The 25,347-nt window shown below is 37.7% G+C and overlaps 1 protein-coding gene across 1 annotated transcript in view; it reads right to left on the bottom strand.

Moving 5' to 3' along the window:
- egln3 (egl-9 family hypoxia-inducible factor 3) overlaps positions 1-25,347 on the bottom strand; it is a 526,600-nt gene that overhangs the window by 338,264 nt on the left and 162,989 nt on the right. The gene's annotated exons all lie outside the window — the stretch shown is intronic.

The following is a 25,347-nucleotide window of genomic DNA, read 5'->3' as shown; positions in this document are numbered from 1 at the left end:
CAGCCTGCTCACTCATCCCCCACCAAGGCAGCTGAAGTCCATCACAAAATTCTCAGAGTTTGAAGTCACTTTATCTGGGAGTAAGGTGTCTGGAATTGCACTGTGCAAATAATATATTGTTATTTGGAATATATAAATGTCATGTGTGTTCTGTATCTACAACGATCTGGGTAAATGTAGGATGACAGGAAATGCAAAGCAAGAAATGTAGAATACATAACTAAGAGAGAAACTATTTTTTATGTTATAGTAATAATTGACAAAATGTTGACGTGGAGTGTATAACGTGTGAAGACAGAAGTCCAAATATCAAATAAATACTTTCACAAAAGGTATAACAAAACATATTTATTCAAGAATATAATCGATGAAAAATTATTCAATTTACATGTTGCTGTTAATATGTAAAAACCAAAATCCAAATATCAATCGATACAACCTAAACATGTTTGCTTGGCTGGTGTAGAGGTAAGAACTGCTGCCTCTAAATCAAGAGTTTGTGGGTTTGATCCCGGGATCTCCCCGCATTTGCTGTTTTGGTTAGTGAGCTGCTATAATTATTACTGTTATATAATAAAAACATACGCAACGTGTTGATTATGAGTCAGCTGTTCTTACCGCTGTACTACCAAAGCAGTCGTAACAACGACGTACACTAACCCGATTTCTTTTTCTTCGGTTATAGTCTTGAATAAAAGCACACTTGCTCTGTTATAATACCTTTTGTGAAAGTGCTTACTCAGTCTTCACACATTATACACTTCATGTTAAAATGTTTCGTTAGTACTAAAACATGAAACAAGTTTGTCGTCTTTTATGCTTTTTTCATGCTACACTTGCATAGATCTTTGTAGAAACGGAACACACGTGAAATGCATGTGTTCCAAATAACAATATATTATTTACACTATGGTACTGAGGTACTCCCAGATAAATAAGGCTTGAGCTAGGAGAGTTTTTTTGCTGTTTCTGCGGCGGTGGGAGGATGGGATAGTAGGCTGCTTGTGCTTATTGACATATTTACAAAACAAAAGACGCTGACGGAGAGGTGCGAACGGATTTAAGGTGGGCCAGGTTTATGAGTTTTTTCATAGGCTTTGGTAATTCTAGTGTTAATGGATTCAGACCTTTTTATTTCTTTTTTTAATTAAAACAGACACTGTTTGAGTGTGGACAGTGAGCTTGTGTTAAGTACAGAAGGTCGAATTTTCAATTGAAAAAAGAAAAAGAATAACTTGAAACAGCTGCTTAGTAACCAACAGGCTTGTTAGATTAACATCAAAATGTGTCTTATTTGTAAACTTGTTAAGCATGTTAGCCTTGTGTCTTCTTGATAAAAATCTTATGAATCTTATGAATTTGATACATTTGCAGCTTTTTTAAAGGGTTGTACTGTGTTATTATTTGTTTGTTCATGTCATCCTCTTTAATAAAATCCCCGTATGCGTCCAGGTGTCCGTGTGTGTGTGTCTTCTGGTGAAGTGCGCATGCGTGGGGCATGGTGCGATGCGCGATATTACTGTCAGAGAAAGTTACAAGCGTTTTACGGAAATACAAACCAGTATTACTGTGAGAGGAGATTAAAGGCATATTACTGACGCGCACGCCTGTATTACCACCAGAGAAAATTAAAGGTATATTACGGACGTACAAGCCAGCGGACGTAGAAGACAGTATTACTGTCACAGAAAATTAAAGACACACAACACACGGCGGCAGCCCACGAAGAACAGTCCGCTCAGCAAGTAAACATCAACAAAAGAAAGGCTGAAAGAAAGAAAAATACGACCAACAAAAAGAAGGAGGTCAAAGTCCCTTGCCATTTAATATAGACTGTTCCTACTAATGTTTATCCACTACTGTTCTAGCACCCGTTATTGTAACGGGCTAAATGACTAGTACAATATAAGTTTTGGGAAGAAACAAATACTGCATAATTAAAATGGTAATCCATATCTATAATTTCATGTCAAAAATTACAAATGCCTAGCTGGTACACTGGGGAAAGAAAAAGAATGATAATAAATGAACATTTTAACAACAAAATGGCAATTAATTATTAAAAATGGTTAAAACCTATTCATGCATGTATATTTAAATTTAAGCAGCGTTTAACTGCCAATATCAAGTAATTGATTTTGTCAGAATATATATTATTTTGTTCGAGAAATGGTGAAAAATACAAAGCTTAATTTGAAAAAAAGGTATCACATTGATACATTACAGATGAAATTAAACAATATGACAGCTTGTGATTATGAGAAGAGTTTTATTTTCTTTTAAGCCATAGGTATGGATAAATATTTTTGTACATACTTTATTGGCTAAAGTATGAATTTTAAGGAAATTTTAGTATTTTTATGGTCAGTGAGCAATAAGCTTGTAGAATTAAAGTTTGTTAAAAAAAATGAACAGTTAACACCTGTGGTCTATTTAATTAACTATAATAATACCAATACAATAATTATAACAATACATACCAATGTTAATATTTTAATATAGGGAAATATGGCTTCTATACATCTGCTTATGCAGGAGCAGGAGCTTAGTGCAAGGGATACAGAAAAAACAAAATGGAATCTGTATCAGCCAGTAACATGAAATCAGTGATCGATTTCAGCCTTAAAAAAAAAAAAAAAAAAAAACCTGACTGGAGCATCCCTGGTCACCATGTACTCAGTAAGACAGGACAAGCATCACACCAAATCTTGTCAAATTGTATTTGGGGATGGCTACAGTATGTAAGTCTTTTAAACCCAATTTGAACCATATACTTTCCACAATATATGTGGAGGTAACCACCAGACTCTTTGGTTTCTTTAGCTATTCACGCCTGCATCACAAAAATTGTGTTATATTTTTTCTTTATAAAATCTCTGTTTGGAATAGTTGAAGCCAAACATCTTCAAGTTGATTTATAAAGCTCAAAAAACTCATGTGGCACATGGCAGCATTAGATTTTTTTTTAATCATCCAGTAACCACTCATGCAGACATCTTGAAATATTTAGGCACATCTAAAGCTGAGTGAGCTTTGATAACTTACGATTGGAAACGCATGTCATTTCCACCAGTGCCTTATTCACAGTACCTTGCCATATTACTTTTGGAGAGTGCTGAGACTGTGATGTTCTAAGTATCCTGTGGCTTCTCAACAACACAAAATTACCACTGAAGCCTGCAATCAAAAAAATCATTTTCTAATTCCTGATTGCTTTCTGTTTAATATATGCTACTTTGGCTGACTGGCATGAGCTCAATGAAAAGTCCAATGTGTATTTCTGACCAGATATTCATGCTGAATTCTGATTACTTATGGCATGACTGCTTTCAAAGACAAAAGAGAAAACAAATGTAGACAGTACTCTTTGATGTGCCTCTAGGTGACCTCCTCTGGACATCCTTTTGGGATTTGCTGCACATCAAAGATGGGCCAGTCACTTTAAGCAACAGCACATCCCCAAAGAACGTGGACAAACAAGGCCGATGCCGACTTGTTTTATATTCACTATGAGAGGGAATATGCAGTTCTCAGCTGGAAAGATGAGTGGCTGCTCCAAACAGAAGTGATGGAGCGAAGATCCCTGGGGTCGTCTAATAAATACTTTATCCACAGCCACCACTTTTCAAACGTTGATGAGACCAAATGTAATTTAGAGGCATGAGAAAAATGTTTAAAATGTTATGTCAATAGGTGACATTTCCCATTTCCTATGCAGGCTGGGAAAAGCACACACACTTTATTTTGTCTTTCTTGAGATGGACCCTTGTTGTCAGTGTGAAGTATGCACATTCTTCCTATGTCTATGTGGGTTTTCCAATGGCTAAGACGTTCTCCTCCACATCCCTAAAGATATAATTAAGTGTAATGGTGTAGGACAGACTGGCACTGTCCACTTTGCTTTGATTTGATTTGGTACACAAGATGTTTGTTTAAGAGACCACTGCCAGACCTTCTTTTCTGTCACTGAAATTCAGCTAAAGTGTCAGTTCTCCTCAAAGGGTCCACCTTTGGAATGTAGTTTCTGGGTCTCTTCTATAAAGAAGGATCAATCACAGGCAACTGACATCCAATGGTGTCATCATTTAAACACTTAGTAAATGAACAAAGAGTAATAACTCAACCATTGACAATCTTCATGGACAAAACTAGAACAAAAAAGTTATGGCACATCTGCACCCAAGAAACCAATGGCAGAAAGTCAACATTTCCTTTATAGATGCCCCTCGTCACCACTGCTGTTTGCAATCACCATTGAACCACTGACAGTCCACTGTCGAAATTCTTATCAGATAAAGGGGATTATCAGAAAAGGACTGGAACAGAAAATTTCTCTATATGCAGATGATATGGTTTTATATATATCAGACCCAGAAAACACGGTGCCTGCAGTTTTAACAGCACTTACAGAATTTCAAAAGATCTCTGGTCTCAGAATTAATTTGAATAAAAGTATACTCTTTCCAGTGAATTCACAAGCATATAATATAAGATTGGACACCCTACCTTTTACCATAGCAGATCAGTTTAAATACCTAGGGGTAAATATCACAAGTAAACATAAAGCTCTTTATCAACAAAATTTTGCCGTCTGTATGGAAATAGATGGTCAACCCTTCATCTCACTCTAGCCAGAAGAATTAACGTTGTTAAGATGAATATCCTTCCTAAGTTTCTTTTTTTTATTTCAAAACATTCCAATCTATATCAATAAATCATTTTTTAAGCAATTAGATTCAACCATAACCTTATTTATTTGGAACTCAAAAAACATTCACGTATCCGAAGAGCGACCCTACAAAGACCTCAGGCAGAAGGTGGCATGGCTCTACCTAATTTTCAGTTTTATTACTGGGCAGCAAACATACAAGCCATAAAAACCTGGACACAAATAAATGAACATACACAGGCTTGGTCCGCAATAGAAGTAAAATCCTGACGTACTTCTTTATATTCCCTGCTTTGTGCTCCAATAAATGCAAGTTATTGCAAATATACTAATAACCCAATTGTGCTTCACTCACTCAGAACATGGAACCAATTTAGAAAGCAATTTAAGATGGAAAATCTTTTATCTGTGGCACCTCTGCAGGAGAACCACCTCTTTCAACCCTCGCAAACATATCTAGTTTTTAATATCTGGAAAAGAATTGGGATTAAATTGCTCAGAAATCTTTATTTAGACAATATCTTTGCTTCCTTTGAACAATTACATTCCAAATTTAACCTTCCAGCTACACATTTTTTTCACTATTTTCAAATTAGAAACTTTGTTAAACAGAGCCTGCCCGATTTTCCTCATCTTGTACCCTCCACCATGCTGGAAAAAATACTGCTCAATTTCGAGGACTTAGATACCATTTCTGCAATATATAAAATTTTATTAGAGTCCCTTCCTTTCAAAGATCCAAGAGGACAGTGGGAAAAAGATCTCTGAATATATCAGAAAAGGAGTGGAAGGTAGCAATGCAGAGAATTCACTCGAGCTCCATATGCGCAAAGCATAGAATTATTCAACTCACAATTATATATCGAGCTCATCTGTCTCGCTTAAAACTGTCCAAAATGTTTCCAGGGCAAGATCCACCCTGCAAACGCTGCAACCAAGCTCCTGCCTCACTGGGTCACATGTTTTGGGCATGCACCAAATTAACATCATTTTGGACCAAAATTTTTAAGTGCCTTTCAGACAGCCTTGGTGTCATAATCCCTCCTAACCCATTAATAGCTGTGTTTGGTGTTCTTCCAGATGGATTTGAAGTGGAGAAGGACAATCAAACTGTGATTGCATTCACTACACTTTTGGCACGCAGACTGATTTTGTTAAATTGGAAGAATCCTAACTCCCCTCTTATACGTCAGTTTTATATTATTTATATTATATTTATATTTATATTATACGATGTTTTATATTATTTGAAATTGGAAAAAATCAAATTCTCAGAGGATCAGTACAGAATTTTTTTCAAAACCTGGCAGGATCTAATCAATAATATTTTAGAATAAGAAGAAATAATTATTTCCACATTTCATTTCCTTCTCCATTTATCTTTTTTTGACCTATTAAACTCAGCAATTTAGGTATGTTTACAAGTCTTAAGTATTACTCCTTTGGCCATGCTCTCCTTCTCAGGGGTGGGGTTTGATTTGTTTTCATTCCTATTTTTTGTAAAAATTGATCTAAAAAATAGATCTATTTGTACGGAATAATTACAATAAAATTTAAAAAAAAAAAAAAATTTCCTTTATAACCCACTGCAAGTTACAGTCTATCCTCACATTCGAACCACAAACAGGAAAAGTGAAAATTGTTTTATGTGGACTTTTGCCAGTTTATCTATCTATCCCTGCAGATTGCTGGGAAGATGTGGACAATACATGCTATTTTACAGAGAGAATTGGAGGTACGTGATATATACGCAATTTTCTGTTGTGTTTATTTCCACATTTTCGAGCACCATTTCCTAAGATAGTTATTGGCCGTTTACTTGTATGTGTGTTGCTATGTGATCAATTAAAAAAAAAAAAAAAAGTAAAAACTTAAATTAAGCACAACAAATGCAATACCCAATGTACAAAGTCCAGTGACAATATGTTTCCTTTTAGGGGCGATACCTCCCTAGTTGGAATAAGTTCTTTTGTAACTGCGGCATTTTAAGTAACCGAAAACTATATAGATACCAGCAAGCCCGCGATTCTCGAAAGAATCGCAAATCCAAGAATGGCAATCAGTTTCTGTTCCCTCCGATATTTGGATGGATGAAATACAATGGAGGGTGGGTGCGTCCGGGGAAACGTCATTTAATTAAATAAGCATATTTGTACTAAAGCGGTTTCGTTTTGTGGAGTCGCGATTCCTTTGCCTCTGCTGACACCGACTGCCTGCACAGTGGATTACAGCAAGTGTAGTTTCCAGGTTGTGTTGTTCGGGTGCCACCCACTGACTGCGGGAAGCCGCATGGTTTGACTCTGGGGCGCTGAGGGGCTGTGCGCATGATATTTGTACTACCATTAACCAATTTATTAAAACAAACATGGAATTGTAATTGTCACATCATGTAAGTCTACAATGTCTTTGAGTTTTTGCACTTATAAGTAAAACCAATGTCCACGCGTTGGAAGTTAGGGTGGTTGGTTCCATCAGGACGTAAATGCATGACAATATCGCGGTAAAACGGAGGCTCACCGTCTTTACTGTGAAACACAATTGCCACTTCATTAACGATGGGAACATTGTTGATAAACTGCGTCATCTAGCTCTAACACACGTACATTTGGGCAAATTTGCGGTGGTGATTTGGCTCAGGGTGCACTGTTCCAATCCGATGCAATATTTGTCCACACACGCGAAAGCAAGTATGGGCCATTCCCAGGTGGTGGCTTGATATTTACCCCAGTAGATGCAAAAGCAAATTAATTATTGTAGGATCTAATGCATTCCATAAAGCTTTTACTTTCGGGTACATTGTTAGTCAAACGCATACGTAAATATTCAGGATATTCATCCAAAGGAGGCAGCTTAACCTGACCTCTTTGACAACCACGTGTAAAGTCATCAGTTGTAATGCCAGTTTTTTCTTCAAGGAAGTTAATGACAATGACTGCAAATGACATCCATTAATCCCAATGAATCCTCATGAATAGTGGACTCATTATAGAATGGATTCTCAGCTAACTGTTGGAATTGTTCAGCGTCTGTCCGTCGTTCCTGTGTTTGGCGGGGTCTTTGTTGGAATACTGAACAACTCAGTAGCCCTTGTGCAGTTTCGTTTTGGATCTGCGCCTCTCTTGCATGTAGTGTTTCAGAAACGCGTTGTAGGCGCCTTTGAGCTCTGTGTTGTTGGAGCCATGACTCCTTTGCGTCCGCTGTTTCAGAAGCGCGTTGACTTCTTTGCTTCTGGTGTTTGTGAAGCGCGTGGTAGGTGCCTCCGTGTATTGTCTGTATCCATGTGGTCTCGTTTTTGTTTCTCTGCTACTGAATTACCATTATGTGATTCAAACATGCAACACAGACTGCTGGCACATACATACTACTGACTCTGGGAAGCCGCTGCATTTGACTGTGGGTTGTGGTGTTTGGGCGCCACCTACTGACTCTGGGAAGCGGCTGCGTTTGACTCTGGGGCGCCGCGGCGTAGTGTGCATGCGTATCGGTGCCTCCGTGCATTAAAACTGTGGTTTAGTAATATAGATGATATTAAAAGGCGATACCCCTCCCATAGTGATACGGCGGTAAAAATCACATAAGAGAAAAGAACTTCACTTTCTTTACTGACGATTTACACGGCATTACAGACAGGAAGTCTATAGCAAGACAATACTAAGGTAGGATCTTGATCTATACAGTCTGCCATCTTTCATCCCTGCGCTGGAAGGCTTTTCAGGACAGATGACAATATCACCCATCCATCTGTCGGCTTCAAAGTATTTGGCTGCTGTCCAAGTCTTTTATACTGTCTTCTCCACGTGCAGGCCCTTACTTAGGTTCCAAACAAGGGCAGAAGAGGATTCAATTTCATCTCTAGCATACAGAAATAGCACAATGCCCATTTTTGTAATTGTACCTTTCTCTCTTCAAATGCTTGCCTAGCAGTTCTAAATGCGGAGACCCCTGTGTGCTAACTTTGGCCTGGCCTGTACATGTGAGTGGATTTTTGTACAGAGCACAGTGACATTAAAACTTATATTCTGATTACACAATGCTACAACATACTAGTCATTTCTCACTGCTATTATAGTTCTTCTCTTGAATGTCAATCTCAAAACCTTGCATCTTACCAGCCAACCTTTCTCCCATTCCTGATGGTCATGGTGTATTGAAAAAGACCTGTCATATAGGCATGAGTTTTGCTGTCAGTGCTCGGTTAACCTGGCCTTCATGCTTTCCATCCACACAATGCATTCTCTCAGCTCCATGTCTGTTGCTATTATTGTTGCTATGTGCAAACTCGATGTGGTCGCTACATAATGAATGTTAGGAAATCCAATGGCAACATCAGAAAAATCGACTTTTGAGACTACTCACACTTTAAGACAGATGATTGATCATATGATCCAATTGAGCATTCTAGCTCCTCACATACCGTACATTGAATAACAACCAATGATGCTGAAATTCCAGCAGACTCAGAAAACCAGTCATCGACAGCAAATCAAGCTTGAAAGCGTGTCAAAATCATATAGTGTATGCCTGTCTTGAGAGGTCTTACAGCTTCTATAAAGTAAAGTTAACACAAATAACCGAGAGTAAGCCCTTGTAATATTTTGATTAATACGTTTGATCATAATATTCAATTTGTCAGCTCAAACCAAGAACACTGCCTTGAAGGTTTTAATTTAAAATGTATAAAAATTCAAACAAACTGCAGACAGGCAGGACAACAGAAGAATGTAATTCATATATTATAATTTGACAGGATACAAGTCTGGTAATTTGAAATAAACATTCACTCATTTTGTAATCTGCTTATCCTGTTCAGGTTCATGGAAAACTGTTGCCTGTTCTAGCAGCATAGTGTGCAAGGTAACGACCGCCCCAGATGAGATGAAAGGGCTCATTGTAGCATACACTCGAGCATACATCCAAACCAAGTCAACCTGGAGACAGGAACACACATACTCTGGAGAAAAATGACACATACACTGGGCTATGTGCACAATCCACACACACAGAGCTCTGTCCAACATTTGAACCTTGTAATATACAGCTGTGATGCAACCACTGAGCCACCCTAAAATAAACCATAAATCTTTATAAATTATGAAAATCATTTTTCCATATACCATTGGTTACAGAGTACAATTCATGGGGGCTGGCACAACATTAACAGTAACTCAGTAAACCAAACATTTACAATACATACAGTATCCTGTACATAAACAGTAAATTAGAACCATTTACAAATCCATAAAATGACATCCAGTAACATTATAATTGATATTTGGAAAGTCAGAAAAAGAAGGGAAAAAACTCCAGTAAACAGCATTCTTGAAGAAAGTAAATCTTAATAGGGGCATGAGATTACAACAGATACTCCTATATACCATACCATTTACAAAGACCACTTTAGGTAGTGAAGGGGTGGGGCTGGTGCCTATCCCAGCTAGCACAGGGTGCAAGTCCATCACAGGTTAAACATTGGGCCAATTTAGCATCAGCAAAGGACCCAACCTGCATGTCTTTGGACTGTGTGAGGAACCCAGAATACCTGAAGGAAACCCACTGAGGCATTTGAAAGATCACGCAAACTCCACACAGGGACCACTGTGCCAACAAGTTAATCATAATCTATATATAAAAGGTAAAAGTCTATATATAATGTGCTTTCTAACTTCTATAGTTTCCGGTCTTGCAGGGTATTGGTGTCACTCCACTATATTTAGCTACTATACCACTGGTGTAGACCTGACATGGCTTCCCTGTGTTTGTTTAACTTCAGGGTCAATTTCTGCTTTGGGTTTAGTCTAAATTGGATAACAGAAACTGAAAATGGACAAAAGAACGTATTTTTATTTTAGCACAAAATATGTTTGTGTGTTATATCTGCAGAATTGATTCATCCTGGTGCCGGACGGTGGCAACACCTGCACCTATACATGTAGTCAAATGCTAAATCAAGAGGAAAATACACAGATAGAAAGGGCATAAAATGAATTGTACAAGCTGGCCCCAAAGGCCATTTTCTGGCTTCTACTTTTGTTGAGGGTCTCAGTTTCCCTAGGGACAATGAGGTCAGTTTCGTTTTTGCTCTCTACATGTTTAATATTGATGCAGCCCTTTACAGCACACCAGACTCTATCATCATTCCACACAGAATTCTGTTCCTCTCACCCTCATTTGACTCTAACATTGGACGTGTTTCAAATATGCATCCGTTTGAATTTCCGACAATCTAAAACATACGGACTTTATTTAAACAGAAATCACTCAATCCGATTGCATTAACCTTTTGATTTTTTTTTCCTCTTGACAGGCTAGATAATGAGGATAGGCCTTATTAGCATAAAATTTCTTTTACTCTTGGAACTCTATTTTCCCTTCTGTTTTTTAACTACCATTTTTAAAATTGAAAGAATTAAAAACAGCCAAAAAAAGGTTATAGTTTCACACGCTTTATGTGAGAACTATGTAACCCTTTGGCCACTTTAATAAATATCTCAGAACCATGCAGCTAAAGAGAATGAAGCAGCAGCATGTCTAGGTCACTTGTGCTACAGTTATTCATAAATGGCTGTTCCACTCTCACAAGTCTGCTTCCTTATACAATCACAATCTCCATCAGACCAGCTGACTGTAAAAATCAATCAGAATTCAACACATGTCCCCCTCTGTTCTCATTGGGTGACCAATTCTGTAGTCCAGGGCTAGAGACCACAGTGGTGACTAATGGCTTCAGACCCACAAAAAAGACTTACAAAGAAAAATAAGAGAGCAAGTATCTAATGGCAACAAAGGATTAATTAGTGAATTACCCCTACCTACTCCATCCTTTTTATTTATGCAATAAACAAATTCAGAACCATAATGTTCTTTGACATTAGTCTGCTATGGATTGCCATGCAGCTTCTCTCTTTTCCTTTATAGAGGACGCATTTCTCTTTTTGCTTTATTATAAATCAACTATTATTTCTTGATCAGCTGCTGACAAGGCCACCACTGTCTCCGTTATATGTTCTTTTATAACATAATTAACACTATAAAGTTTTCCATGGTATCCCATAAGACATCACACATCCCATCAGTCTTACACTTAAAGTCACAGGTACTCAATCTGCAGGTATCGCACTTTCCTTTGTACTTATTGAACTATGACAGAAATTATCAACCTCCTGTTATCAAGGCTGCTTAAATCGCACGAGTGCACACGTAATTGTGGATTGCCTAAGCACTTCTGGAGTTAACAAGAAACACTTTACATTCATGGAACTGAATGAGCCTCAATTGGAAAACAAGACTTATTCAAGAGAGGGTTACTGAGCTAAGTCTCCGTTTAGTAAAAATGCACTGGTACCCTGGCTGACTACCATAGGTTTATGGGGTCCTAATTATGAAATTCTTTTTTTTTTTTTTTTTTTTTTTTTTTTGCATGTGCCACTCTGCAACACAATATTTAATATTGCATATCTCTTTTAAAGGTATCCTTTTCCTAGCGTTTGATAAACTTTTTTCAACCATTTATTATTATTGTTAAAATCAGATGTGACCTGGCACCTGGTGTGTAACTATAAAATATTAAATGGATTTTTTAAATTGAAGATATGTTATCATTGCAGACCTGGGCATGAACTCATATCTCCTTTTCTGACAAGCTGTGAACTTGAGAGATGTCTCGGGGAGAGTAAAAAGAATCTGAGGGCTACGTTACATCTACAACATCTGAGAATGTAAGAGACTCTGAGGAACATAAAGTGGGATATATTAAATATTTCCATACTCAGCTGATATCACTGAAATCACTACCGCCTAAGGAGATCTGTTACACCTTATTGGACAAGCAGCTCATCAAAGGATGGGAAGGGGAAAGATTTGGAGCAAGGATAAAAGTAAGGTGGAAAGATTTCAGATCTGGCCTGCATCAATACAATCAGGAATGTTTGATTGCTTTAAAATAAGTTGGATGAACTGTCACATCTCATGGCAAGTCACAGTGAGTTTAGGTACTGTGGCATTTTAGGTGCTGTACAGTCCCAGCTTAAACTTCTTATTTCAGAAGCTATTTTAATGCTGGAAGTGATTCATCCGATACAATCAGACAAAGTGGACAAGGCAGAAAGGGGACGGGACATCTGTGCGACTTAGCAATGGGAAAAAAAGTGAACACATTGCAATAATAACTAAAATGTGTTAATAAATATGTAAAGAAATACACAAAAAAATACAGACTGAATTCACACATGTTACTGCTTAGGGCACAGATGTCGAACTCTGGTCCTGGATGTAATGGGTGCAGGTTTTCATTCTAACCATCTACAAGTTTTTGCTGCCAATTAACTTCCTTTGCCCTAATTTTAATTAACTTGACTCAGGCCCCTTTGTTCTTTCTTTTTCCTTAATTAGCAGCCAGATATTAGTGAGACGCAAAACAAGCTGCCACATGACCAGCTCACCTGTGCCCATCACACAATATCTGAAAATAAAGAAAGGTGAAGGTCTCGGTAAGGTTGATCTCTCAGGTTACTGAAACATTTTGACAATGTTCTTAGAAAAAACAAGAAAATCAACAGTTTTGGAAATGTCTGCTGTAGTAAAATGAGAGCGGCAACAAGCTGTGGAATTAAATAACGAGTTTAATTAACAGCAAGAATCGGCTTCTCATTAAGAAAGTGATTGGAGTGAAATTGGTTGCAGTTTGAATCCCCAATTTAGATGGTCATCTGTTGGCATGTTTCAAGTCTCATTTCTGTTTGGCTGTCATTTAATGAAGAAATGAATCAATTCAGAGCTCTGAATCTATAAAAACAGGGCTATTAAAATGACTGTTAATTGGTATTGCTAGCTTGCAATGCACAATGCACATGCAGGAGGAGAATGCCACTGGCTTTTTAAAACAATGTAAGGCACGGCTTTGATATCTTATATATAAACGTCTATATGTGGAAGTATGTGTATCGGTCTGTCCGGCCCAGAATTGCGAGACTACAGCATAAAGCTCAAAGAAAGCAACTCTGTCTCCAAAGTGAAACCGCAGAGAAAACAGAAACTCACTTAGCCGCTAATAGACAAGCAAGGTGAGCACATCGGCAAGATGAAACCTCCAAGGAAAGAAAAAAACTTGCTTACCTGCTGATAGACAACAGAGGCGAGCATGTCGGCAAAACAAAACCGCCAAGGAAAGAGACCCTCGCTTAGCCACTAATGCACAACCAATTCGATAGATTGATAACACCACAAGGATAGGCTCCAGCTGCTCCATGACCCTGCCTAAGATTACCTAAGATAAGCAAGTTAGGAAAACAGATGGTGAATGAAAAATAGTGTAACATTACTGACAAGTTGCATTAGCCAGGGGTTTATTCACCCAAAGTGTGAGCCGACATTCCATCAAGCAAATGAGGGGCTTCATGGGAGCATATAAAAGAGGTAAATGTGCCAAAGTCACAAAAGAATTCCAACTTCTGTGGCCACAGTTAGCAATCATTTTAAGAAGAGACGAGGGACCTAAAAGAGAAATGTAAAGAGCAACACACCATGGGCACTCCGAGTCGGCAGGCATTGCATCGGCACAGTGCTACAAAACATACAAACAATCTTCCCACTTAAACTTTTTGCATGACGCACTGATCAGGCTGCCTTCCCTCAACTACACTGCACTCCTGCTAAACTAGCCAAGCATGCTCCTGCTGTGAATATGAGTACCTGGGAGCTTTCTTTTGGGATGGACGAGATTTTAAAAAAAGCAACAGCTGCAGATTAGCGCTTTGAGAACATTTCTGCAAAAGCTTGGGAGTCACTTGATGATGTTTATTTATGTCCAGCCAGTCAGCGATGGACAATATTGTCAACCACAGGATGTGCCCTAATCTACATGTTCCATTTGCGGACACAAGAAGCTGATCCTGCTCTGTCCAAATGTTAAATGCATTTAAATGTAAATCTGTGGCCTAACTGGGCAGATCTGACTACATTGTACTCTCCCTACAAACCTGTTATCAGGTGGCAGCAAGATCTCTTATCTTTAGCCAAGTCAGAAGTTCTTGTGTTTTTTGCTTTGTAATAATATTTTTATTTTTTGAACTTTTGTCAAGTTTTTATTTGCCCCTGAGGAAAAATAGCGTATTATCTTTCTATCTACCCCAAAATATAGACTGTTTTTTTTAACCCACTGCCTACACTATGCTGTCTACAGCCATGGCCAAGAAAAGTTGCCAATCATAGAAGCACAGGTAATTGTGGTCCTATTTATGTGGCAAGAAGTACCAACATGAATTACTCTGGACGTGTTTCCATTCACCCACAAATTATTGTGAGATGATCCTTATATTATTTCGTTTGTGTCCGTCTGTGCTCGATATAAACAATGGTTGCCACAACAATAGCGAGGAATCCGTGCTCCTGACAGAGTTTTGGTCTTAGGCTTATCTTCAAGTCTTCAGTTCTTCAATGTGACTGATTATTGACTGTGGTATTTGACCGTTTATTCGGTGCATACTTTGTTACTGACCAAAACTGTATTATGACACTACCATTTTATACCTCCTCTTTCCTTCATTTCAATGTAAGCCTCCTGATAAAATGAAAAGGCATATACAGCATAGCTGCGACCAACAGAAACGCTCTCGCCAGCCTACAGACTCACACCATTGCACAGAAGCAGAAACATCGACATCACGCCAGACCAACCTGTACATGCAAGATGCCTTAGAACAACAGACATTGTGTGACAAACCACAGAGTGACATTATCCGAAGATCAGCAGCAGCAAGTCTTGTACCTAGACAGTGAACGAAAAACGAATTACACACACAACGTTTCTGAAGAACAGTGGCAAACTGCCAGACAACAAGAAACATTACGACGGAAAAACTAGAGGGATTCCATAACACTGACAACTCAAAACATGACATTCCCTTTATATTACAGCATAGGCAATTTCGCCATTCATTTAGCATATTGTATGACTATCACCGAGTCACAACGACAAACGTTTAGTAACGTCAGAGTTGATTTTTTTTTTACCCATGACCAGTTGTGCACTACATTTTCCAGAGTTACATTGAAACCCGGGTTAAACTTACAGGTACTTGCAGGTTACACACAGGGGAATATTTTCACCGACAATAACATTTATGCAACAAATTGTGTTTTCCGACAGTTCTAGACGTCAGTATACTACATGACCTGATGGCCACACTTCACACATACTGACTTACATGTGTCCTGCATTTCCTTTCTTATCCAATATGCTCTGTTAACCTGTTCATGTTCCACTTTGTATTGTAAATATTTATGCTGTTGTGACTATAACAACATCTCATACTAATCATGTGACTATTGTAATTCTGAGTCCTCTCACAAGTCACTACTTATGAAAATAATTGTCTTTCTTACTGTAATGTATGATGTTCTTCAGTCCCTCATCATCATTTCCTTAATGCTTTTATTCTTGCAAAATTTTTGCAAGCACGATTTGCTAGTTATTACTAAGTCCAAACACTGAGTAGCCCAAGACAGTAGACAATGAACATTGGGAGAGCTTTGACGAGGAATCTGTATGTCAAGAATAAAGTGCAAAATACACCACCACCACTATCACAAGTGCATTCACTGAACTGCAAGGGACTGTGGGTTTTCCTCAACCTTTTATTGGACTGAGGGCAGTCAGTTTCAGTGATAGACCAGGTAGCCACGTCTCTTGGTGGACCACTCACAACACTCAATGAACATAACAGAAGATACACCCACACTTAAAAAACTAAACAATCCATATGGTTAATACAAAAACAAACAAAATTGACACAAATCACACATCTGAACCCCAACTGGGGGAAACCTTGGCTGAAACACAACAATGAAAAGAAAATAACAAGGTATTATTTATTTAAAAGTGTCAAAAACTTTAAAGAGACACTATGTAAACAAGGCTAAATTTACTGCCACCTTCCAAGGCTGTATTTTCCTTATAAGTAAAAAAGGTGGTACAATGCTATACTCACAGCCTGCCCTCCCATTGCTTCTGTGTAGCCTCTTTCAGAACATTCAGGCAATACCACCAGGTAGGAGCATTCCATCACCAAGGCACTTCCTGAACTGGGTGTATACAGATGGCCGACAAGCATTAAAACCAAGACACTACAAGTCACTTAGATTTACATACTGCAGGTTTAATTAAAGATCACCTGAGAGCATTTAATCAGTCAGGACGGAGTGCACTAAAATACGAAAATGTCTGAAATAGATCACCACAGCTCAGCTACTTCACAATGTTGTTAAGCGTAATAACACACCTTTTGAGGATAATGTCATAATGTGCTACCAGAGCCTACGCTGCCATAATCATGGACTATTTTACCTGCTACTAGTGTTAACTCACAGTATTTGTCAACCAGTGCTGTTTTTGTGGCATCTCAACTCATGCATTTTTATTTATTTATTTATTTATTTATTTAATTTTTTAACTGTGGCATTAATAGATAGATAAATTAATCTGATAAAGAATAATATTAAAGAGTGATAACAATGCAGGTATACAGACAGACAATAACTTTGTATAATTTTAACATTTACCCCCCCCCCTGGTGGAATTGAAGAGTCGCATAGTGTGGGGGAGGAACAATCTCCTCAGTCTGTCAGTGAAGCAGGACATTGACAGCAGTCTGTCGCTGAAGCTGCTCCTCTGTCTGGAGATGATACTGTTTAGTGGATGCAGTGGATTCTCCATTATTCACAGAAGCCTGCTCAGTGCCCGTCGCTCTGCCACGGATGTCAAACTATCCTAGAGGATGCTGCTTAAGAAAGGAATCTTTATATTTTTCAAAGAATGCCATCAATGTGCTGTTGATTTTCTACACACACTGCACTAAAATCAAAGTGCTGATATAGACTGTCCATTAAGAGCCACTTAAGACTAAATCTATCATAGACCCCATAAAACTTCCAGACTTTGCCCAACTAGCAAGTGCACTCATCACATTAACTGAGCAGAACAACAACAAAACTGTCAGTTCAGGAGGCAGTTATGTTTTTCTTTAAAAGCTATATGAGCTACTTAGTGTGATTCTTATGAATTATGACCATTCACCCTTTGTATCTGTTTCTATATAAACAAGTGTACAGTACACCAAAATCGCATTTTTTATGTAACATCCTCGAGAGGTTTACATAGAGTCTATGTTGAGCTGAAAAAGTGGAAGACCACTATAGGTTGAGGTCCTGTTGGTATACTTAGTAAAGGACCACAGCACTTGTGGGACAGAGGGCATATAATGTATTGGAGACCAAATGGTACGCTCAGGAAACTCTACAAAATAATTAAAGTGAAGTACTGTCTTAAGCATTGAGATAACACTGGCCTCACTTTGCATATCCAGGCTTTCTCTGAACACCGAAGGGCTTACAGGGATGCACTAACTGCAGCCAAGAACACACATTATGGCAGAATAATAGAAAGTGGCGATGATAACCCGAGGGTTTTGTTCTATGTAGTTAATAAACTCCTTCAACCTGCATCTGGACCAATTACCTCCTCTACTGAAGTCTGTGGAAAAAATCCTCCTCTTTTTCAGTAATAAAATTAAAATACTAAATAATTGAACTAACATAAATCCATCATATGTTTATATCTTTCCTTGTCTTTCCACTCCATCCAGCTCCTTTTCTAAAATCTCACCAGCCACATCTACATTTGTTAATGACCTACTTTGTAAGACGAGGCCGACTACTTGTGTACTGGACTCCATCCCCACCACACTTTTTAAATCCTGCCTTCATGCCATAATCCCTTCTGTTACAACAATAATAAATACATCCCTTGACACTGGCTTTGTGCTAGTCACTTTTAAAGTCACTTCCTTAACCCCAATGTTAAAGTCTGGCCTTGATGCTGACAATATTAACAATTTTCGGCCTATTTCCCACATAACTTTTCTGTCAAAAGTTCTTGAGTGTGTCGCAGCCTCCCAACTCACCAATTACTTTGCTTCTAATAAATTGATGGAACCCTTTCAGTCTGGTTTCACTGTTCTGCTTCGGGTAACTAATGATTTGCTGATGCGGACTCTGGACAAACCAGCATATTAATTTTGTATGATCTTCGTGCATCATTTGACACCGTTAGACATGACATTCTACCGTCTACAATAGAGAACATTCTGGGTATCTCTGGCACTGCCCTCCAGTGGTTTAAGTCCTAGTTAGTCTTGGCAACAGCAGATCCAGCTCAGTGCCAGTCACACAAAAAACTGCGGAGGGTTCTGTCCTCGGCCCTCTACTATTCTGTACCTATATGCTTTCCCTTGGCCATATTATTTGTAGGTTTGGACTGGGTTATCACTTTTACGCAGATGATACTCAACTCTATTTCAACGTTAAAAGCTCACAAGTTCAGTGAAATTAAAACATGGATGGAGCAGAACTCTTAAGAAAACAAGCTCCTTTTCAGTCACTCTTCACGGTGATCTCACTAGACCTTCATTTAAGGAATCTTGGTGTCATCTTTTGATTCCTCCCTTTCTTATTCCACCCACATAAGCCACATTAAGAAACTTTCTTAGTTTCTCCTCCACAAAATATCCAGTGTTTGCTCATTCCTCTCCTTTTCTAATGCTGAGGAAGTTGTCCATGCTTGTATCACATCCCACATAGATTATTGTAACTCCCTAATCTTAAATCACAGCTCCAGCTTATTCAAAACTCTGCTGCAAGATTCCTTACATGAACTAGCAACAGCGAGCATATAACACCCATCCTGCTTCCGCTTCACTGGCTTCCTGTGTCTTACAGAATTAAATATAAAATTCTATTTGATATTCTATTCTGTTATTAACCTAAAAAGCTTTAAATGGCCATGTACCAAACTACATCAGCAACGTTCTCCATCGCTATGCTCCTGTTTGCCCACTAAGGTCCTCCGATTCTGGCAATCTTGTTGTGCCCCACACTAACCTGCACTCTGTGGGTGACAGGGCCTTCAGCTGTATGACACCCAGACTTTGACTTTGGACCTCCCTAAATAAATTAGATCAGCCAACTCCATTCAATCCTTTAAGAAACAACTTAAAACTCATCTGTTCAATTTGGCTTTTAACTTAACCCTAACATTCTGCCTGTTCTTTCAGTTTACCTCTCTATCCAGATGCTTAGAAAAAAATTGTGTATGTCTTATGTCACAAATGAGGTTATATGTTCAAGCTTTTCTTTTAGTATTTAATATTTTACCCTGGTTTATTGTCTTTTACTCTATGTAATGCTTTGTATCTCCTGTATTCATCTGTGTTGTGTTCTATGCAGAAATATTGTACCCAATGTTACATTTACCATGCTGTTTTAAATAAGTGCCTTGAACATGGGAAAGGTGATATACACATAAAATATATATTATTATTGTTCAAATTTAGGGCTCTCTCATTAGGCCATTTATCTAATTCAAATAACTACAGAAAAATACTGAGGGCTGACGGTTTTACTTTTTTGACCATTTTTTTTTAATTTTCAATGAAACTGTGCAGGTTTTATTTCAAACAGTAGAAATCACTTCACTACCAAGCGATTCCATAGCATATGGAGAAGTGTTAAGTTACTTTTTTGCATTTAAACGGTTTTCTTTACTTAAAATGGTGGACATTTGTATCTAAACAAACACTTCACAGCAGATGGTAGCCACATGTTGAAGGTGAGGCTGACAACAATGAAGCAGAGGACATCAACTGAGCAAAAGCATCAGGGTGTTTATGTTTTAAATATGTCTAAAAATTGCGTGTGTCTGAGAATTTAACACCTGGAAGTAATGCTAGTAAACAGACTCTTAAGTTTCTGGTTTTCATTTATAATTCAGTGCAAAATGAAGTCTCAGCTGCAGAAGTTATATTTGGGTTCGAAACAGCATTCAGGTTGAAAACCAGTCCTAAAGTATCTATCTATTTTTATATTCTAACCTAAGATTACAATTTTGTTTACTGGAACTGTGACTAAGGGCAGAATCTGTCCAATCACCGTTTGGACGAAAAGCATCCAGTGACGTCGATATTCAGAGCTTTGGCAAGATTGGAGTGTTATGTTGGTTACATGTGTATTATTTATACACCTGCTTATTCTTGATATTAACATTTTAATTGCTGATGCTTGACTGAATTTTATCAATGCACAGCGGTCTGATTTATTGTTAAAATTTTGCTGCATTAAAAAAAAATAAAAATAAAAAAAATAAGAAGGCACTTCAGAATTTAAATGGGTAAGGTATACTGCATTAATCCTCTTAAATGTCTACTGGCGTAGGCCTAAATAAATTTTTTTAAAAAGTTGATTCCAAGGGACCAACAAACTTCCACCATTAAAAAGGTCACAATACCAACTCAAAATTATTTTTAAAATAATTTACAAATAGGCATGAGTACTAGGGTGTTGTACCGTATTAACCATTATGAATGTAGTGAAAAGTCGAGCAAAATGACAAGGTGTCATTTTGCTTGACTTTTCACTACAAATAGGCATGAGAAAATACACTTATCCCAAACTATAATGTCTATGGTTATTCATGCTTCACGATACAACCATGGAGGATGATACAAAATTTTCATAAAAGAAATGTACTTAAAGTTTTGAATTACTTATTATGAGACATTCACATATGTTAATTTGTGCACAATGTTTTGATAAGTTTTTGTAAGCTTTTTCTTTTGTATCAAACATTAAACAGCTGCAACACAGTAATACAAGATATGTCGATTAGTTACAAATCCACCATACAAGCGACAATAAAGACCATGTAAACCTATAATATAAAGTTACGCAACTGCAAAACCATTAACATTTAAATCTCTCTTAATATCAAACATTGCTCCAACAATAGGCACCCTTTTATTTTCTGCTTTAAGGCCATTATCTGCGGTTCCTGACTAAATCTATGAAGAACTAATAATGTCATGTGTCCTTTTAAGAAAAACATGAATATTGGCACTCTGCATGAAGCCAAAACTTCTCTGGAGAGTCGAACACACTCACTCACTGGGTACAGACATAGCAGGAGTAGATGTCTCATTTGACTAGAAAAGAAAGCACTGGAAACATGGATGATTTCTCTCTCCGCCTTGCAGGATCCACTGCTGAATAACTCCTTACTGATGCTGAAATGGGGGTAGATTTCAGCATCGGTGAACAATGTATCGATGTTTGGAGCACTCGATGTTGCTGCTCCCTGGAGCAGCTGAGTGTACCATGAGACCTGTTCCAATCAGGTAAGTTTGTGCTTTACTAGAACCCAATTTGAAAACAAGCGTTTGGATGCACTGGTGCATCTACGAAACAATGCTGCACTCACTAAATGTGTGAGTGTGTGCGTATGAGAAATATGTAACCTGGGGTGCCAGCCCACTTTCATTTATAGTGGTCTCCATGTTTTATGCAGACAACCTTCACCTTCATGTTATCAAACAGACAGCAAATATCTATTTTGTTTTTCAATCAGATTTTTAAATCCTGAGTTTCAACAAAAGACATTTTCATTTGCTTTTGTGCTTCATTTCCAAAATGTAGTGATGTCATACTACACAATACAAGGCCACATTTCATATTGCCACTATTTTGTATTGCAAAATTCAATATACCGAAATACTGCCTCACACTTATTTTCAAAATTAATATATAATAATAATAATACATTTATATAGCACCTTTCCCATGCTTAAGACACTTACAGAATATAAGAACAACGGCAGGGTATACAGTATATAGCATTGTATAAAACAGATAAATAAAGAAGATTACGACAATGAATTCAGAGAAGAAAAAAAAAAAAAAGCCTAACAGACAACATAATTGATGGTCTAGCACACACATACAGGTTACGTGAGCACCTTGACAGAGAAGTAAACTGAGAGAAGGGTAATAAAGTCAAGTAGAGCTAAAAGCCTTCCTGAACAGATGAGTTTTGAGTTGTTTTGTAAAAGAATTCATGGAGTCAGCTAATCTAATTGAAAAAAAGAAGAACCCCAAAAATGAAACACAAATTCTAAGTTTTCAAACAAGCTATACTTCCTTAAATGCTATTCGAACTACACAGAAAAGATGAAAAAGACCTCTAAACAATGAGCAAAACCAAAATCCTCAAAATGAAAGAATACATCTCCTAATTACGGAAAAATAAACTACAGCCATATAGATGGATCAACTCTGTGAATAAAGCCAAAGGCAAAAAGAATGGAGCTCAATGCTCCAGCAAACAGACTGAGGCACAAGAAAACTTTAAATAAGGTCTCAGGTGGCTGCCCTAATGGATGCTCACCTACAGAATTACGTGGCCTGATGCCCAAGCTCTACAGTAAGAAACACAAACCTCTAGATCTATTATGAACAATCTCGGTTTGTATATTTGTTCTTTATGATACAGCTGTGTTTTTAAAGTGATATTCTTGAAATTTAGCAGACAGATCCAGTGCCATGTGTGGTGTGACGGTTAACGCACTTGCCTTTCAACCAAGAAATCCGCACTTGATTCTTATCCATTGCATTTAACTTTTTCTTTAATCAAGCATTTATCTTATGGAGGAATATTTTGATGTCCAGTAAGATGACTCACCAATCAAAACACGGTACTTCGTACAGCCTATCCTCTCAGTTTTGACAGGTGAAAATCCATTTCATGTTACATACATCAATTTTCAGGTATCAATGGCTACATTTACAGAAGACACTTCAGATGCTGAGGCCTGATGATTAATTCACAGGTTCTTAAATTAGTCGCTATGCGCAGTAACTCTGGGCAACATTTTGTTGCACTCATATCCCCAACAGATACCCACAGTCACAACTTAGAGCATGCACTTCACCCAGGGGTCACCAACAAGAAACAAGTACTGGCTAGAGCCTAACTTCACAGCTTTGATGGGTGAATGACAGTTTCCTTACAAAGGTGTACTTCATGTTGTATATAGAGAAATATTGCAAACAAAAGGAAATAAAACTGTGATAAAATGACAACAAATAATAAAAACATGAAATGTGAGCATCCCATGCACATGTCACGAAATATGCTTTTTGTTGCTTATCTCTTTATGCATTATTTATTTCTGTGACATATACAAATCATGAAATAAGCCTGGAAATTAAAACTCACTTTCACTTGTCAAAGTTGAGAAGGTGGGTTCTTGGCAAATCATGTGTAGAGTGGACGCTTGCGCTTTGCTTGACTTGGGAATCTTGTGGCTTTTCCGCATGCTCAAAGTTGTGACTGTGCAAGAACAAGTTGTCCAGAATTACTGCGCAAAGCAGCTACGTCAAAATTCCAAATTCATAATTACTAGTTTGTGTTTGAAGTGTCTGCTCTAAATGAGGCACTTGATGGCTGAAGGTTTACGTTGACCCTACCGATGCTTCACCAATCAAAAAACAGGACTGGCTAGAATCCCGCCTTCTCAACTTTTAACGAGTGAAAGTGACAGTTTTCATTTCAGGGCTTATTACATGTTGCGTACACGTCACTAGAAAAAATAAATAAAGAAGCAACAAAATATTTTGTGACATGCATATCTGCTCACATGGCATGTTGTAATTATTTCTTGTGACAATTCACAGTACCTTTATTTGTGTATTTAGACATATTTAATTTTGTCTAAAATATTCCTCCACAGTTGCATGCAGTGTCACTTAAATGAATCATTAAATGACTAAATAAACATGCAAACTTTTTAACAACAACGTGACATGATATATTGCTTTATTTTTATATTTATTGTCACATTTCACAATGCATTTTTGCATTTGCTTGTAGTACTAGGGTGTTGTACCATGTTAGCCATTATGAATGTAGAGAAAAGCCAAGCAAAATGACACCTTTTATTGGCTAACTAAAAAGATTACAATATGCAATCTTCTTAGTTAGCCAATAAAATGTGTCTTTTTGCTTGGCTTTTCTCTGCATTTGCTTGTTTATTTGGTCAAAAAAAATCCTCTATGCTTCCTTAACTATTTTTGTCACAGTAATACTGTCCCTGGTGGGGCCATATTATTATCACCTGAATTTTCGTTGCAATTATATGCAAAGATGTTTTCACAACACTAACAGTACTTAATGCAACAAGTTAATAAAAGGCCTAGCCATTTATAATTTGTAATTACTTTTTACCCTTCTACTTTATCTCGCCCAGGCAATGGCAGTAGGAAACGATCAAATGAAATAAAACACGGGAAAACAAATAACATAAATAAGGACAATTACTTACTAATACAATTCTTAACAAAGAGTAACCCCCAATGAAAATTGATAACTTCACAAAAAGAAAGAGAAACAAAACAATACAAGGTCTGCAAATGGAGCCCAGTAGTCTGGACAACAGCGTTCATTTCTAGCGATTGAGTCCCAGCGTTAAATGGCTCCAGTTACTCCGATCTCTTTAAGGCGAGTAAACCTGTCATATACACGATTGGCCTACCTGACCACATGTTAAAAGAGGATTCCCAGTTGCCAGGTTCAAGCTGCGTTACCCTCGGAGATGCCCCGTGCTTCAAATTCTCATCACTAACCCTCCTGAATGCTGAATGGTCTTCTTCTCTTCAACACGAATGCAATGGAAAAAGCTCTGCCAACGATATACCCTTCATCTTGACAGCCTTCAATTTCAGCATCACGAAGAGCGCTGGGCAGCATATAATGCCAATAATCTGTAAACTTTTTTTAATTCTCATGTTGAGTCACTGTA

The sequence above is a fragment of the Erpetoichthys calabaricus genome, chromosome 16, assembly GCF_900747795.2.
Source record: "Erpetoichthys calabaricus chromosome 16, fErpCal1.3, whole genome shotgun sequence".
NCBI lineage: Eukaryota > Metazoa > Chordata > Cladistia > Polypteriformes > Polypteridae > Erpetoichthys > Erpetoichthys calabaricus.
Note: the sequence above shows the minus strand (reverse complement) of the source record. Positions and strands in the feature narration are given on the sequence as shown.